This window comes from Euprymna scolopes, chromosome 46 (assembly GCF_053919585.1).
Source record: "Euprymna scolopes isolate OS-2025 chromosome 46, ASM5391958v1, whole genome shotgun sequence".
Lineage (NCBI taxonomy): Eukaryota > Metazoa > Mollusca > Cephalopoda > Sepiida > Sepiolidae > Euprymna > Euprymna scolopes.
Genome location: NC_136527.1, coordinates 87290834 through 87309749, shown reverse-complemented (window position 1 = coordinate 87309749; position 18916 = coordinate 87290834). Strand labels below are relative to the sequence as shown.

The 18916-nt window shown below is 44.0% G+C and overlaps 1 long non-coding RNA gene across 1 annotated transcript; it reads left to right on the top strand.

The window, feature by feature from the left end:
- The first annotated feature begins 287 nt into the window (after positions 1-287).
- LOC145271257 (uncharacterized) lies at positions 288-18678 on the top strand. The gene is made up of 2 exons (XR_013865782.1): positions 288-354; positions 14211-18678. It is a non-coding gene; the product is annotated as an uncharacterized LOC145271257 (long non-coding RNA).
- The last annotated feature ends 238 nt before the right edge of the window (positions 18679-18916 follow it).

Below are 18916 nucleotides of genomic sequence, written 5' to 3'. Positions count from 1 at the left end.
AACAAAACTTTGACGAGATGTAATCTATTTCATTTAACTTCCGTTTGACCCCGGGCAAGAGTGCAGACACGTGCGGAGTGTGTGGGTGTGTGGATGGAAGTTTTATTGTTTTATTACTTTCATAATTTCATTATTTTCCGTCTTTCTCTCCCCCCCCTCTCTCTCTTTCTGTCTCTCTCTCTCTCCCCCCCTCTCTCTCTCTCTCTCTCTCTCTCTCTCTCTCTCTCTCTCTCTCTCTCGTGCTCACATGAAATAAACGCGGGAAGAAATATGTTTGGGTGGAATTTGCCATTTCACGAAACGTCGTGGTTAGAGACACATGTATTTTTACTGGGAGTTTTCACTAGAAGAAAAGTAAGTAATTTTTGGTATAATTTGTGATTTTATTTCAGCATTTCTTTTATGTAAAATAATAATCTTGTTTTTTTTTTTAATGTTTAAAGTGAATAATAAAAAAAAAATGATATTTTATTTAAGTTATTATAATTACCTCGTGTTATTAAACGAAAAAAAAAATGAACAGACACTACACATTTCGTTCTTTATATATAATTTTCAGTATAATTTATATCTATGTGTACAGTAATACAAACCCTATATTTGTTAATGAATATCACTTAAATAAACCACTCTACAGATGGATGTGATATTTGGAATATGCTGTAACATTGATAAAGACGAACTAAGGAACAGTTACGTCATAGACACAAAATATACGTATGATTATAATAGGAAAAAAACAAAAACCTGCAAAAGTATATGCAGTTATGCTACCGTGCCGAAATAAAAACGGTATTATTTAGAAATCTATTCTTTGTATTCTAACATTGTAATCAAGTTGTCGTGAAACTTGAATTTCAAATGAAAAAACGAAAAAAACAAAACAAAAAAGGAAATACAAAAACACGGTAACATAAATGCATAATTACTAATTATGTCTTTCTGGCTAAACGTAGTAACCGTTTCTTTTTTCTGTATTTGTATAAAAATTAGTACATGTTTTTTATTAGATATTGAAATCCATGTTATTAGGTTGAAATGGGCGCTTCTACACTATTGGGACGAGATTTCAGAATTGTAGGGATGCGAGTTAATGCGACAGTTGATGTTGAATTCGAAAGTGATTTTGGAGCCTTTAAACTGTCATTAATAATAATAAAACAGATACTACACTTTGAATTATTTGCTAATAATTAAAAAAAATATTTTCGTTAACAGATATGACACATTGATCGTTGTTTTTATTTGATTTGATGTTTTTTTATTTTTATTTATTTTTTTATTGATCTTATTTTTATTTAACATTTGATGGTTGTTATTAAATTGTTAGATGCTTGTACGGAATGGTTACAAAACGCCCTCCTCCTCTCTCCATTTTAAGAACGACTTTCGGAATGGCCGTATCCCAATCTCTCCATGTTAAGAACGGCTTTCTAACGCCGACACTTGACTTCGCACCGATACGCGAATGACGATTCATAGAAATTAAAGCTGTTGATTTTATGTATTGAATTTTACACGACTTTCTCGGCCCTCGTGACAGATCAAAGTGTAGTATCTGTTCTCAGTACTTACTGAAGTCTGCCACTGGTTCAAGTCGTGGCTTTTAGCCATTGGTTAAAAGTCTAATTTTTTTGCTTGCTCTTTGCAAGGACCAGCCCCTTCTTTGGGGATTTGGACCCGCAAAGACCTATTAACTGTTGTTTCTCTTTCCTTTTCAGATAGTCCGGGGTCCAGCTAGCACTTAAGCAGCCGGCAGGGCCAAGGGAAACCGACGTGCCTCTTTAGGCGAAGGTCCCCTTGGTTTCCGAATCGGCGGGTGTCTAGCCGGGCCTTGGGCCAACACATAGATGGAGCAGGCCTCTGCTCCTGCCACCTTGGGGGACGCCCCAGGTGTAGCGGTCGTGAAGGGTCCGGGGGGTGCCGTCCCGCAAGGCACCCCCAGTTCGAGAAGGGTTTCTGGGGTCGCCGCCCCAGAGTTGTCCGGATCGCGAGCGGGGGTCGCCACCCCCAGTAGGGTCGAGTCGGGTGTTGCCACCCCGAAAGGCAGCACCAGTGCCGGATCGCGAGCAGGGGTCGCCGCCCCCAGTACGGTAGTGTCGGGTGTTGCCACCCCGAAAGGCAGCACCAGTGCAGGAACGGGAGCAGGGGTCGCCGCCCCCAGGGTCGAGACAGAGCCGAATGCCGTGCAGGGGGTTGTCGCCGAGAAAGGCAACCTAGGCGGCATGATGTACGCTGCAATGGGGGCCCCAGCGGTTGGGGAGAAAAAAAAGAAGCGTCCCGTTAAGAAGTGGTGGGTCTTGGAGGAGGAACCCAGGGTCCCTCTGACAAGGTCCCAATCAGCAAAGGTTAGCCCGAGTAAGGAGTCGGTAGAGGGGCTAAGACGAACTAGGTCGGCCGAGGTTATTGTGGTGGATGGGTGCTCCCCGGGGACGGTAGAATCCGGTAGGGAGACGCCAGACGATCTTTTTGAGTGGCCAGCCCTCACACAGAGCGACTGTTCGCCGATACCGCCGGGGCAAGCAGGACGTCCAGCAGCAGTGGAAGCAGCAGCAGTAACAGCACGAGTCGGGCACAGTATTCCAGCCAAAAAAGCAGCAAACGTATGGGGCCAGAAGAAGCTGGAGAAGAAGTCGCCCCAATACTACCGGGACCTATTGGAAGGTAGATACAAGGAATATGTGAGTGGCAACCAGTTGGTGATTGTTCCAGGAACGATGGAAGACATCAAGGAAAGGACGGTCTCCCTGGTAACTTTGGAGGGTAATGGAAAGGGGCTGACAGGAGTGCCCCTGGAGAAGATGTGCGAGATCCTTGGCGATTTGAACATCCCCGTCAAGTATCTCGTACGAAGATATCATGCCACATGGGATCTTCTCCTACCAACCAAGGAGGAAGCAGAAAGGCTTGCAGGAGGAGACATTACCTGGAAGAACCTGCGGCTCCGCCCCGAGTACATGTCGAAAAGGAGAGCAGGGGTAACTGTACTCGGGGTTCCTAGTTTCATCGGTGAAGACCAGCTGGGTGCCACTCTGGCCCAGTTTGGAGAGGTCGAAGAAATCAACCCAACGAAGGGACCTCGCAACATCCAAACTGGGTCATACAAAATATATATGAGAGTTAACCGGGAGAACTTCCATAAGATCCCGGCTCAACTGACCTGTGAGGGCTGGCAGATGGCCGTAATAGTGGAGGGAAGGAGGCCATATTGCTGGCAGTGTGCGAAGCCCGGACACGTGGCCCGCTTCTGCCCCCAAAGAAAGGAGCAGGAACAGCAGATAGCGGGAGCCAAAGGAAAAGAAGCAGCGGAGGAAAAGAAGGTTGAAAATGCAGAAGGAGGAGCCTGGAGTAAGGTCGTCGCCAAGAAGGGCAGAAAAAAGGAGGCGGACGCCCCACCAGCGCCTGCAAGACCAGCGGCGGCGACCGCGAAGAGGAAATTGAGGGTGAGCTCCTCGGAGTCGGAGGGGGAGGAAGGAGAGTCCTCTGAAAAACTGATGGAAAAGAAAAAAGAAAAGAAGGAATCCAACAAAGCTTCTCGAATGGAATCTCCCCCTCGGAAATCCCTAGCAGAAGAGGCAATGGTGGAAGACCAGTCAACCGAGCCTCCAACACCATTTTCCCCAGAGGAAGCTCGGCCCACCCCTCCCCTGTGTAACACCCCGGAGCAAGATACAGCGGCTCCAGTTTCGAAAGTGGTAGACCAAGACAAGGAGACGACGGCCCCCAGGAAGGAGAAGACCAGAAAGTGTCCATTCTGGCCGGGGGTCCGTCTTTGTGAAGTGGAGGAAGCCGTCAGTGATGTCAGCGGGACGCAGAAGAAGTATCTGCGAGTCCTGGAAACCCTGAAGACGGTGGAGGGGAAAAGCGTCACAGACCCCCGAAACTTTCCAGATGCTCCACATCTGATCACCTTTGTAAGACCAAACAGGGGAGGGCGAGCGAAGGCCCTCTGGAGGATGTTAGAGGAAGGGAAAACCGCGTTTCCGGGCATCAAACTAGTTGACGGGGAGCACCCATCCTTGGAACAAATAGAGAAGCAATGTGAAGGGAGGGTCCCGTTATACGTTCACCCCTCCTTTTATAGGGCACTAAAGTTGACGTTCCCGCTGGACGTGGGGGGTCTGACCAGAGACGGGCGGCTTACGCCTGACCTGCTCACGGGCAGTCTCGGACAGACCTTCGGCGTCCTCTCCCCCGAGGATTTCAGACCCTTGATAGAAGAATATTACTAGTTAGGGAAACATGGCGTCAAGCTTAAACCTAGCTAGTTTGAATGCGAGGGGCATGAGGTCTCGAAGCAAGGCTTCTCGCGTGCTGAGGGACCTCATGGCCCTTGAGGTAGACATAGCTGCAATTCAGGAGACCCACTTTGTTGGGGCTGGGGACTGCGATGTGCTGGTGAACGATTTTGACGTTTACTCAGCATATGGCAGTATCCAGAGCCGGGGGGTTTCTGTGCTAGTAAGTCGCACCCTATCTGCGACGGTTACACTTGTTCATGCGGACGCTCATGGGAGGCTGGTCGTGGTCGATGTTGCCGTTAGCAGCGGCGCGTTCCGGATCATGGCAGTTTATGCGCCTAACATCCTAAGTGAGAGGGTTTCCTTTTTTCGGCGGGTGGAGGGGCTTCTCTCTTCGGGTCCGGAGCGGGTAGTATTAATGGGGGACTGGAATGCCATCCTGGACCCCAATTTAGATAAGGTCGGGGGGTCTAGCGGGCAGGGCAGGTGTGATAGCAGCCTGTCTGACCTGATGGCCTCGTGCGATCTGGTCGACAGGTTCCGTCTGGATCACCCCGGGAGGGAGATGTGGACGTGGCATACTAGTGTGGCCGCCCGTCCAAGTACATACTTGGACAGGATGTTAATTAGAAGGGGCGACGTAGATTTTCTATCTTGTCCCACGTTCCACTGGTTAGGTCATTCGGACCACAAACTCGTGTTGGCCCGTTTGAAGTTAGGTAATAGGCCTAGGATGGCTGGCTACTGGAAGATGAACGCCTCCTTGTTGGAGTCGGTCGACTTCCGGGAGCAGCTGTCGACACTAATTCAGAGGGAGTTAGTGGGGGCGGTTACCGGGAGTAGATGGTGGGTTAATCTTAAGGTCACCATTAGGCATTTTTGTGTCCAATATAGCCAAAGCCTCGCTTTAACTAGGGCTCGGACCAAAAAGCACCTAGAGGATAGATTGACCCGGGCGGTGGCAGGGGGGGATTCCCTAGATCTAGCACTAATTAAGGGGGACCTCAGTCGCTTGGCTAGCAAGCGATATGAAGGTCAAGTAGTTAGGGCTAGGTTAAAGGGAGTCTCCAACGAAGCCGTGAACGTTGACGCTGTTGAGCGTGGGGCCGCTTTAAGACGCGGCTCGGATGGGTACATTCGGGAGGTGAAAAACCTGGAAGGACGTTCTCTCGTGTCGACGCGGGAGATCTGCAATGGGTTTCGGCAACATTTGGAGGAGCGCTTCACCAAACTACCCAGACTCCGCGGCCAGGAGTTTGGCAGCTATTTAGCTGGCTCGCCCCGCCTTACTGCGGCCCGAGCGGCTAGTTGCGAGGGGGTGGTTACGGAGCGTGAGGTCATTACTGCGTTGAAGCAGGTTGGCCACAACAAATCTCCGGGGCTCGATGGTTTGCCCTACGAACTGTACTTGAGGCTGTCGCCCATGTTTGTGCCCCTTTTGACGGGCGTGTTTAACCACTGGTTTGCCCAGGATTCAATCCCGAGGCAGGTAACCAAAGGAGTGGTCACGCTTCTGAAGAAGGGAAACCAACATGGGGGGGGGAACCTAGATGATTATAGGCCCATAACTCTGCTTAACGCAGATTTTAAGATTTTGGCCCGTATTCTTGCGAACCGACTGCAGGTCGTTATCGACGAGTTGGTCGAACCGGATCAGAACTACGCTGTGAAGGGTCGAACAATTCAAAACAATCTGCACTTGGTTCGCACGATAATAGAGGGGTTAGAAGACGACACGGAAGCCGCGCTGATCAATTTAGATCAGTCCAAGGCGTTCGATAGGGTGGACCATGGGTTCCTGAGGGTTGTTGTGGAGGCCGCCGGCTTTGGTCCGGACTTCCGCAAGTGGATCTCCGCCCTGTATCGTGACCCCGCGGTGGTGGTGCAAGTCAATGGTAGGTTGTCGGAGTCCTTTGGGGTCTCCCGGTCGGTGCGGCAGGGCTGTCCGCTGTCGCCTCTGCTCTATGTCCTGGCGTTGGAGCCCTTCCTTCGCAAATTAAGGGACGAGGCGGCGAGACCAGTCCTACGCGGCATTGCTCTACCTGGCGGCCGAGTTGCCAGGGTGTCCGCGTACGCTGATGACGTCACCGTTTTCGCAGCCAGTCGTAACGACATCGAAGCGGTGATAGAGGCGATCGCTGAGTACGAAGTTGTCACAGGGGCCGTGATCAATCGCAGCAAGTCCGTCGGCCTGCGGTTGAGCGCCTGGACCGGGGTAAACTCGCTTCCAGGTGCGTTCGGCTGGACTGATGGCCCGGTTAAGATCCTCGGTGTGTGGTTCGGGCCGGATCTCCAGCTGGACAAGAATTGGTCGGAGGTACAGACTAAGGTCGAATCGTCTGTCGGGACTTGGATTCGGAGGAGATTGTCCTTGAAGGGTCGTGCGGAGGCATGCGCCACTTACGTGTTTCCGTTGATCCTTTACCGTTTATCTGTTCTTCCCCTGCCTGCGGACCGCTGTAAGGCTTTGGAGCGACTCCTTTTCAAACTGCTTTGGAAGGGAGGAAAGCCGTATGTCCGTAGACAGGTCTGTACGCAGAAGCTTAGCGAGGGAGGCTTGGGGATGCCTGATCTGCGCAGCCATCAACACGCAGAAAGACTGGCGTTCCTGAGTCGGACACTGATAGAGGAGGCACCCTGGGTACCGGCCGTGGAGCACGCTTTCCCACGGCTGTTAACCGACCCCGCCGCCGAAGGTCGCCGTCGACCAGCGGGGGAAGGGCGCTTCCTGACCGAATGCCGAGCCGCCCTTAGGGCATTGCCGGGGTCCAGTGACCTTGCACGGCCTAGGTGGAGGCTATATGAGGAGTTAGTGGAGGGCACCGCGAAAGATCCACTGGTGGAGCGGCTACATCTGTCGAGGGGGGAAGTTCTCTCGCTTTGGAGTTGGGCGCCTGCCAGTAGCTACATAAGTAATGCTGAATTCTCAATAACGTGGAGGCTAGTCCGGGATGCGTTGCCTCTCTTCGACCGACTTGCCAGGGTCTTCAGGGATCCCGATTATTATTATCCCCCGTGCCCACGCTGCAACGATGAGAACGAGGACGAAACGCGTGAACACGCGTTCTTTCTTTGCAGCGGGGTACGGAGTCTCTGGAGGTATGTCGAAGGGGTAACGGCTCGCATCGACCCCGAGCGGTCGGTGCCACTTGATTTAGCGTACGTGGTTGACAATGTGGACCCGCCGTTTATCAGGGAGAAACGGGCGGTGTTTCTGGTGATACTGGCTGTAGCTAGGTTAGTGACGTGGGTTTCACGTCTAGACATCGTCTATGAGGGGCGGTCTGTTTCCGATCGGGATCTGGTTGTTCGTTTTAAGCATCAACTTAAAACGAAAATCAGATGTGATTGGGAAAGGTTGCCCCGCATCGACTTTGATAGAAGATGGGTGCACAACACTAGTTTGTGCATCCGACGAGGAGCTAGGTATGAGCTTGTGTTTCCACCCTAGTAGTATTCTTCTGGAGGTGCTGAAGTTTCGATTGTCGTACACTCGGAACCCAGCCCCTTCATATGTTAATACGGGGTTTACCCCGTAATCATGGGTAGGAGTAGGTTTGCTAGTTAGGCAGAGTAACCACCTAGAGTGGAAAGCTTATACTTTATTTAGGGCCTAGACTAGGGTGAATGTGAGTTTGATCCTGTCCCCTATAGATCTTTGTTTTTTGATAGATTGGCACTAGGAGAGCTTCCAATGATGCCCAAAGTCCACCAGTTTTATTTTATCCTCGGCCCGATTGCATCCTTTACGTATTTTTATCTTGGAAGACGCCATCCATCCCTGTTATCCCCGACCCTAAGTTATTTTTCTTACAAGTCCCTATTTCCTCCACTCCCCCCTAGGGAACGACCTGCTTGCTTTCACCCTTTTCCCCCCGGGGGAAGTGGACTGGAAGACAGTGGGCGTTTCATACGACAGACCAGCCGTTAGGTAGGGAGGGTCCCCTTACTAACCCGCCCCCATAGGCATTTTATTAAGTTGTTTTTCTTTTTCTTTCTTTTTGGGTGTATCTTAGTTTGCCCCCCTCCCCATCATCTCACCCCCATTTGTTTTATAAAAAAAAAAAAAAAAAAAAAAAAAAAAAAAAAAAAATAATACTTTAAGTTTGTAAATATCATTTTGTTTTGTTTTTTGTACATATTTCTTTCTTTACAGTACGAGAGTCGCCCGCCATCCCGATAAGCTGGGGAGCTGTCTTTTTAAGTAGGTCCTGGTAAGAATGTAGGCGGTTGTGGTATGATAGAATCTAGTATAGGTGTTTCTAAATAAAATACTTGCTTTCTAACGCAAGTTTAGCTAGCAAATTTAGCAAAGTCCCGTTTTCTTCCCCACTTCCCCCTTACTGGCCTTGGTGCCTAAGTTGTATCGGACCCCAAATAAGGGCCTGGCAGTAGATAATGCCAGGTCCGGGGCCGGTACGACTAAATAACTTCTCGGCCCTCGTGACAAGATCAAAGTGTAGTATCTGTTCTCTCAGTTACGAAACTGTCCGCCACCGGGCTTTCTGGATAGGTTAAGGTGTTTTCATACTAATCTTCGTTAGCAAGGACCGACTCCACATTTGTGGGAGCTTGGACCCGGAAACCGATCCCCTTTTTTGGGAGACTGGAATCTCGGGACCAACACCACTAGCTGGTAGTTGAGACCTGCTTTTGTTGTTTTTTTGCATGCGTTTTTTCTTCGTTCCGGTCTCTTCCCTCTAGAGACAGGGGATGGTCTAATTTCTCCACACTTAATTGCCTGAGCAGCACTGACCTGCCAGGCCCAAACTTTGTCTATCTTCGCTGCTCTCCCAGTGGATCGAGCAGACAGGGCTCTCTTTCTCGCTTCCGTTGGGGTAAGTTAGTGGGTAGTTGGGAGCTTGGACCCGAAACCGATCCCCTTTTTTGGGAGACTGGAATCTCGGGACCAACACCACTAGCTGGTAGTTGAGACCTGCTTTTGTTGTTTTTTTGCATGCGTTTTTTCTTCGTTCCGGTCTCTTCCCTCTAGAGACAGGGGATGGTCTAATTTCTCCACACTTAATTGCCTGAGCAGCACTGACCTGCCAGGCCCAAACTTTGTCTATCTTCGCTGCTCTCCCAGTGGATCGAGCAGACAGGGCTCTCTTTCTCGCTTCCGTTGGGGTAAGTTAGTGGGTAGTTGGGAGCTTGGACCCGAAACCGATCCCCTTTTTTGGGAGACTGGAATCTCGGGACCAACACCACTAGCTGGTAATTGAGACCTGCTCTTGCTGGTTTTTTGCATGCGTTTTTTCTTCGTTCCGGTCTCTTCCCTCTAGAGACAGGGGATGGTCTAATTTCTCCACACTTAATTGCCTGAGCAGCACTGACCTGCCAGGCCCAAACTTTATCTATCTTCGCTGCTCTCCCAGTGGATCGAGCAGACAGGGCTCTCTTTCTCGCTTCCGTTGGGGTAAGTTAGTGGGTAGGGTGACGTGGGGTAGGGCGGGTGCTTCGTTTCTGCTCCCCTCTGTGGGCAGGGATTCCTATCCCCTCTCTCTCTTAATTGCGACGCGGCACTCTGGCCCGCTAGCACCCACTGCGTCTTTCTTCTCTGCTCTCCCCCCCCCCCCTCGCGGGGGGATCTGAGCTGCTAACCCGACATCCCCGTGAGGGGAAGTCAAAAACTCTAATTTCTTCAAAGTCCGCTCCTCCCCCTCCATTCCCCTGGGTTTTCTTTTCCCCCACTACACTTTGGTCTGCGTCAGCGGCCAGTGCAACCGCCACGATGCCAGGCAGGAGGGGTACGTTACCCCAAATGCGCAAGATTTATTAATAAATAATAAACTAGACAAAATACTTTGAGAAATTCGCTCAATATATGTTAACGTGACATAACTTGACATATATTCGGTGGTTTTTTAATAGTATTTTGTCTAGTTTATTATTTATAACACCTTTTCCCGAACTTACCGTGTTAAAGAGACAGTCGGTCGCCATTTAGAATTTTCCAATACATCGGTAAACACTGTATTCTTTTCGAGCTGAATAAACATGTTAAACTGAATAAAAACACGAAAATTATATCCAGTTTGGTAGAAAAGTAATTTATCTTGCCTTTGATAACATTTATTTGTTATATATTTGTTTATTGACAACTTTTTCGAATCTATGTGTACAGTAATACAAACCCTATAATTATTTCATGTCATTAAACGAAAAAAAAAAAGAACAGATACTACACGTTTCCTTTTTTTACAGATATCATTGTCAAATAAAATGTATATTTATTTATAATTTGTTGTATTTTTAATCGTTTGCTGCAAACTTTAAATCGAGTATTAATCTTCTGTTTGAGAATGTGTTAAATTATCGATGGTTTTATATTGTATTTTTTTATTTATTTATAATTTTATTTCAGCATTTATTTAATATAGAATAACCACGTCGCTTATTTAATCATAAATAAAAAAAAAAAAAAAAAATTATTCTATAAAAAGCATTTTCATTCCAAAATACTGAAATCGCCATTAAATAACCTGGAAAAGGGTTGATATGGCGTATAAGCAAAAGCCAGACTAAGAAATCAAGGGCAGATAATCGGAAATCTTGATTGTCTCCCTTGACGAACTTGTCTCCACGGAATTTCACGAGTGTTGTGGTCGGCGTTACGGAAATTACCGACCGTTTACTCATTTTATTTGTTTAAATAATATTATATGTAGACTTTCACCTAACAAATTAAATAAGAAGACGTTAATTTAGATTTAAATTAAAAATATTTCTCTGTCTGTCTGTCTATCTATCTATCTATCTAGCTGTACTGTATCTCTCCAACTACATCCTCTGTCTGTCTGTCTCTTTAACCTCGCATCGGCTCTCTGCTTGGTTCCTTATTTCAGCCCACCAAATTAGTTCAGTTTTTTTATATTTTTTTTTATTCATAATTTGATTTCAGTATTTATTTAATATAGAATAACCGGGTGTGTATTAGTACTGGACACATAGATTCGAAACAGTTGTCAAAAAACAAATATATAACAAATAAATGTTATCAAAGGCAAGATAAATTACTTTTTTACCAAACTGTATATAATTTTCGTGTTTTTATTAAATTAAACATGTTTATTCAGCTCGAAAAAACAGTGTTTACCGATATATTGGAAAATTCAAAATGGCGACCGACTCTATCTTTAACACGGTAAGTTCGGAAAAAGATGTAATAAATAATAAACTAGACAAAATACTTTTAGAAATTCGCTCAATATATGTTACCGTGACATAACTTGACATATATTCGGTGGTTTTTTAATAGTATTTGGTCTAGTTTATTATTTATAACACCTTTTCCCGAACTTACCGTGTTAAAGAGAGAATCGGTCGCCATTTCGAATTGATATTTAAAAAAAAAAAAAAAAAAAAGAATCCTAGCTACTGAGTTGTAGTCGACAATCGTAACATATCCCAAAATTACGAAAATGCAATCATTAAAGAATTTCCTAATTTTTTGTTTATTACAACAACATTGCAAGAGTAAGATTAGTAAATGTGGATGTGTATTTTCCCCCCTAAAGTCCAACCCTATCCTCACCGTGGTAGGGGGGTGTAACGTTGTAGTTGAACAACAACTACACGGCTAAATGGGCTCTGGCAAAACAAAATCCAGGAAATGACGTCCGTCATCTGGTCGTCTTTTTATACGCTTGCATGTGGCGAGCAAAGAAGACGTGTTAAGGAAGGAGCAGGCTGAAAGGAGAACATTCCCCGAACAAAAAAAGAAAAATGGGCCTTACCCTATCCCTTTCCCTTATCCTAACCCTAACCCCTCCCGTTTGCTTCCAAGGCCCCATTTGAGCGTGTTCTCCTCCGCAGGCCTGCTTCTCCAAATTTCCCCGACTTTGCAGGTAACTGGTTTGGAGGCTTTCTAAAGCTCTTTTATCAGTGTCGGGGTGTTGAGTCCACACTTCCAGCTCAACAAATACCTGCAGTGCAAGGTGCGCTTCTCCGAATTTCCCCGAAGAGGGAGCGACACGTGCTCGTGTTTCTACTGTGTAATGCATGCGTGCCTCCACTTGACTACGGATGACTAGAGTAATACTAAAATAGTTTGTGTGTGCTCACAAGCTGCTTGAAGGGCGCTGGTAATATTATTCCTACTATCTATCAACTACGAGCTGGGGCGGTAATGCAATGATGGACCTCCGATTAATAATATCCGATACGATAGTAGGAATGGCAGTTTTGTGAGCTTTCATAGGCTCTTCCACATTCACGCACAATCTTGTGGTATCTCTCTAGGAATCCTGTTGGGTAGAGAGAACAAGAAGTCCCTTCCCTCGTTTTGGAAGGTTGTTCGCAGCAACGCTTGTTTTATATGGTGCCCTCTTTAGGGAGTTCAACACCTTGTTGTACGGAACCCGATCAAAATCCAGTTAATGATGGCATGAGTTTGTTGCGTCCGTCATCTGGTCGTCTTTTTATACGCTTGCATGTGGCGAGCAGAAAAGACGTGCTCGAGCAGGCTGGAAGGAGAACACTCCCCCCGAAAGAGAAAAATGGGCCTCCCTCTCTCCCGTGTGCTTCCATCAAGGCCCAAATTGTGTGTGTTCTCCTTCGCAGACCTGGTCCTCCAACTTTCCTCGACTTTGCAGGTAACTAATCTGGAGCTTTTCTAAAGCTCTTTTCTCAGTGTCGAGGTGTTGAGTCAACTCCCAGCTCAACAAATACCTGCAGCGCAAGGTGCGCTTTTCCGAATTCCCCCGAAGAGGGAGCGACACGTGCTCGTGTTTCTACTATGTAATTCACGCGTGCCTCCACTCGACTACGGACGACTAGAGTAATACTGCTATTAGTTTGCGTGTGCTCACAAGCTGCTTGAAGGGCGCTGGTAATATTATTCCTACTATCTATCAACTACGAGCTGGGGCGGTAATGCAATGATGGACCTCCGATTAATAATATCCGATACGATAGTAGGAATGGCAGTTTTGTGAGCTTTCATAGGCTCTTCCACATTCACGCACAATCTAGTGGTATCTCTCTAGGAATCCTGTTGGGTAGAGAGAACAAAAAGTCCCTTCCCTCGTTTTGGAAGGTTGTTCACAGCAACGCTTGTTTTATATGGTGACCTCTTTAGGTAGTTCAACACCTTGCTCTCCTTGACTCTTCTCATTGTCGAGGTTCTGAGTCCGGTTCCAGGTGTACAAATAGGTGCAAGTCTGGATAGGGAATCTCCCCAAGTGGGTGAGCCTACGCTCTTTCTTATCAGGCGACACGTGCTCGTGTTACTACATAATGCATGCATGGCTCCATTCGACCAGGAACGACTAGAGTAATACTACCATTAGTTTGTGTGTTCTCACAAGCTGCCTGAAGGGCGCTGGTAATATTATTCCTACTATCTATCAACTACGAGCTGGGGCGGTAATGCAATGATGGACCTCCGATTAATAATATCCGATACGATAGTAGGAATGGCAGTTTTGTGAGCTTTCATCACCTCCTCCTCATTCACGCACAATCTTGTGGTATCTCTCTAGGAATCGTGTTGAGTAGAGAGAACACTTCCGTTTTCTGCTCCGCCTTTTATTCCGAGTAGAAACCGCCTTTTTCGGAGGATGTTCGTAGCAATGCATGTTTTATGTAGCGCTCCACTTTGGGGAGATCATCACCTACCTGGCCAGACTGTCCTTTCCTGTACGGTACCTGGTAACTAGTGGATTCCACCCTTTCCCTCCTTTTTCAGTTTGATGGCGACCACGACCAGCCAGAGGTGAGTAAAGCATCAAGCGTTTCTTCTTTTCGGTTTCAGTTTTTGTAATTGACAAGTTTAATTTTCCTCTTTTGTATTACTGCAGCTTCTAGTTAGAATCAGCATAAGTCCTCAGTTAAGTATTTCTTTCGTTGTGTTGCTAGTGATTAAAACGAATGCCTTTCTGCTTATATTTCCTTTAACCAACTTTTGCAAGTCTAACCAAAAATATTCACCCATGCTTGATCATAACCAGAATTATTTTTCTGTTACAGGTATTTTATTTTATTACTACATAATGCATGCATGGCTCCATTCGACCAGGAACGACTAGAGTAATACTACCATTAGTTTGCGTGTGCTCACAAGCTGCTTGAAGGGCGCTGGTAATATTATTCCTACTATCTATCAACTACGAGCTGGGGCGGTAATGCAATGATGGACCTCCGATTAATAATATCCGATACGATAGTAGGAATGGCAGTTTTGTGAGTTTTCATAGGCTCTTCCACATTCACGCACAATCTTGTGGTATCTCTCTAGGAATCGTGTTGAGTAGAGAGAACACTTCCGTTTTCTGCTCCGCCTTTTATTCCGAGTAGAAACCGCCTTTTTCGGAGGATGTTCGTAGCAATGCATGTTTTATGTAGCGCTCCACTTTGGGGAGATCATCACCTACCTGGCCAGACTGTCCTTTCCTGTACGAAACCTGGTAACGAGTGGATTCCACCCTTTCCCTCCTTTTTCAGTTTGATGGCGACCACGACTAGCCAGAGGTGAGTAAAGCATCAAGCGTTTCTTCTTTTCGATTTCAGTTTTTGTAATTGACAAGTTTAATTTTCCTCTTTTCCATTACTGCAGCTTCTAGTTAGAATCAGCACAAGTCCTCAGGTAAGTATTTCTTTCGTTGTGTTGCTAGTGATTAAAACGAATTCCTTTCTGCTTATATTTCCTTTAACCAACTTTTGCAAGTCTAACCGAAAATATTCACCCATGCATGATCATAACCAAAATTATTTTTCTGTTACAGGTATTTTATTTTAATAAAAATTAACAAAATAATTAACATACACTCAGTAAAATGCAATGTACTAAAGTAACATAAATAAAACAAAAACAAAATGTAAAAATAATAATGCAAAATACAAGTAGTTATTACAGGTTTCAACAGCAACAGCCATGACCCTGTCATCCTAATATTGGATGCAGTTCCAGAAACTCATAAAGTAAGTATTGATATCTTCTTCTAATTATAATTTTTTAAAAAAAGAAAATTTCACAAAAAATAAAATACTGTGATCTAAAGGAAAATAAACCGAAAAAAAAAAATGTAAAAATAATAATGCAAAATACAACTAGTTATTACAGGTTTCAACAGCAACAGCCATGACCCTGTCATCCCAATATTGGATGCAGTTCCAGAAAGTCATAAAGTAAGTATTGATATCTTCTTCTAATTATATTTTTTTAAAAAAAGAAAATTTCACAAAAATTAAAATACTGTGATCTAAAGGAAAATATACTGAAAAAAAAAAAAAATGTAAAACTAATAATGTGAAATACAACTAGTTATTACAGGTTTCAGCAGTAGCCGTTACGCTCTCATCCCGATCTTGGATGCAGTTCCAGAAAGTCATAAAGTAAGTATTGTTATTTCCTAATTATAATTTCCAAAAAAATAATTTCATAAAAATAAAATGCTATGAAATAAAGGAAAATAAATAAAACAAACAAACCAAAAAAAGAAAAAAACAATTAAAAAAAAAAGAAAAAGTTATTCAAGTTTTCAGCACCAGCAGCAGCAACACCCATGACCCCTGTCATCCCCATCTTGGAAGCAGTTCCAGAAATTCCTAAAGTAAGTAATAATATATTTTTTTTTTTATAAGCAACTCCAACTTCCCATCGAATTCATAAAGGTTTCATTTATTGTATCAATGTGTCTTGGTGGTGCTGCAACAACTACCTTGATTTATTTCTAATTTTCTAGTGATTGTTGAGACTTCAGGACTCTAAACCACCTTTTCAGCACTTGTTTTGTACCAGCTGCTGAATTTGCTTTGTTTTAGATGGGTTTCAGTTAATTTCTTAATTTACTTGATTTCTTTTTTGTCTAATGACTTTTGATGATTCCAGCTTCTAATTGGCCCTTTCTTTTCTTGTTCTCCAGTACCGTTGAACATTACTCGCTTTTTTTCGCACCTGATAAATTTTGCTAATTAATTTTTTCTCTTTTTGTTCCAGACTTTATCCTGTCTATTAACTTTTATTCTCTTTCTAGTTCTCTTGCAGCGTTGAACATTACTTGTTTTTGACTTATTTTTACTAGTGAGTGTTGAGACTTGAAGATTCTAAAAGAGCATTTCTTTACAGCACCTGATAAATGGCATCCTATTTACTTGATTTCTTTTTTGTCTAATGACTTTTGATGATTCCAGCTTCTAATTGGCCCTTTCTGTTCTTGTTCTCCAGTACCGTTGAACATTACTCACTTTTTTCGCACCTGATAAATTTTGCTAATTAATTTTTTCTCTTTTTGTTCCAGACTTTATCCTGTCTATTAACTTTTATTCTCTTTCTAGTTCTCTTGCAGCGTTGAACATTACTTGTTTTTTTTACTTATGTTTAGCATACGCACAGATTTGGTAAAGTTAGCCGAAAACAATTATATATAACATTTCTTCAGTTTGAACTCATTTTTGCCGAGAGAGATAGGTTTCCTTGTTCATGTGGATTTGCCTAAAGTAAAGTATGTAAATGCATGAACAATATGCTTTGTAATTATATACAAATATTTACATTACTATTGTATTACATTTTTACCTCAAACAAGGCACTTTGCCACTATCAGGGGGAAACATCTACTGGGGTACTGGGGTACTATGTAGGGATTTGGGCAGGGAGGTGTTGGTTCACGTTGCACTTGAACTTATGCATGTCAGTACAGTTGGGGAAGCAGTGACCTGGAATGGAATTCCAAATTCTAGCAGTTCTGGGGAAGAAACTACTGGAGTAGAAAGATCTTTTAAATGTAGGGATCTCTACAGTGTGGGGGGTGGGATTTTGCAGCTTGTCGGGTCTGTCGAGGGTGTTTACGTTGTGGGGGCACAAATGCTTGCAGTTCATCAGAGCATTCACCATTATAATAGTTGTAGAACAGGCAGAGGGATGCAACGTTTCGACGATGGGACAGAGGCTGAAGCTTAGATGCCAGTTTAGGGCCTATCAGATTTGCGACTCTCTTTTGAACCCTGTCAAGGAGCGAGAGACTAGTAGCCGATGCACCAGCCCAAATATGACAGCAATACTCCATACATGGGCGAATAGTGGCCTTGTTAGAGAGGTACAGGATACTTTGGGGTGTTAGAAGTTTTCTAGCACGGTAGAGAGAGCCCACCTTCCTCGCAGCAGCCCTGGCAATGCTCTCGATGTAATTGTTCCAGCTATAATTATCATTTTCATTATGGATCAGTAATATAATTTTACTACTGTTAATATATTCTAATAAATTATAATATATTAAATAACTATAAAAACTAAAACTAATAATTAAAAACAAAAAAATCATGATTAGATACTAAAACATAACTTATAAATTAGCGCTAAATTAAGTTATAACCGATCAAATAATAAACACTAAACCTCGACATAAATGTAAATATCAAAATGTTAAATTGTATAAATACTGAAAGATTAAACACTAATACTAAAATAATACTTTAAAACCAAAAATATACCAGAGAATAAGTGATAAGCTGTTCTAAAAATAAACTTATTACTAGTAAAAATATCTTGCTGATCCATATAAGAAAATGATAATAATAATGGCATATTAAAAATGAGCAATTATTAGAATAACGATTGCGCTCAAATTCGAGTTTGCCCTTTACACGCCTTTGCAGTAATATTTATGCCCCAAAACTGAAAAATGTGGCTGATTACTTGGACCTGAAAGTTCTAAACTAGCATAATTGTCTGGCATCTCAGTACTTTGTACAAAACTAGCATTTTATCCCTGGGAGTTTGGGGGTTTTGTGTTGAGCCAAACAACGAAAAAACGCGTGGTAGCAGGGAGGAAGGCTAGAACCCGTTACGTGTTTGCGTGTATGACCACTGGCAGTGACGTAGGTTTAAATTAAAGCTAGAGAAAAGAAAGCACGGCATGACTTACAAATACATCGTGGATTAAAGCAACCCCCTAGCTATTTGTCGCGTGAAGTAATAATTACACTTATATATATGTTTTCCTTTATTTTTAACTTTGACACATTAACCATTATTGATTAAGGGTCATATGAATTTATTACGTTAGATCCATGGCCAAGGAAACTATATCTAACATTTCAGTGGTTTATACTATAAGTTGTACACTTTCACTTTTATAGATATATCCATTTCAAAATTACTCGGACTTGTAACGACATGATTCCATTTCCGTTGGATTAAAACTTGTCTCTTTTTTCTTTTTATTTAGCAACCAGCCGAAACTTCTCCCAGAAGAAGACCACTCCCATCCAAAATTTCTACAATAACAGGATAGCCGCCGCCACTTCAGGGTCCTGGATATGACCTTAAACTGTATCCGATGGTAAAGCTCCATAAGCGGGCTTGGGGAGTGTGGAGCCACCCTTTAATTACCATTGCTCCCAGGTCCACTCTGACCCGGAGTGGTAGTACCTGTTAGGGTCCTCACTGTGGGTTACATATTTTTCTTCTAATAAACCTTTAAAAACTATAAGTCTATTTTCTGTGTTATCTATTTGTTATACATCATGTGCCCCGAATTAAATTGTGATATTCGTTTTCAGCATATTCAAAAAGATTAAAAAAATCGACATAGAATTACATATCAAATATAAAAAAAAAAAGGCTAACCCTGACCCCCAACCCTAATCCATCCTAGAGACAATTTGATCAAAGAGGAGCAGCATGAATATCAGCAATAATGTATGCCAAAAAAAAAAAAAAAAAAAAATTACTT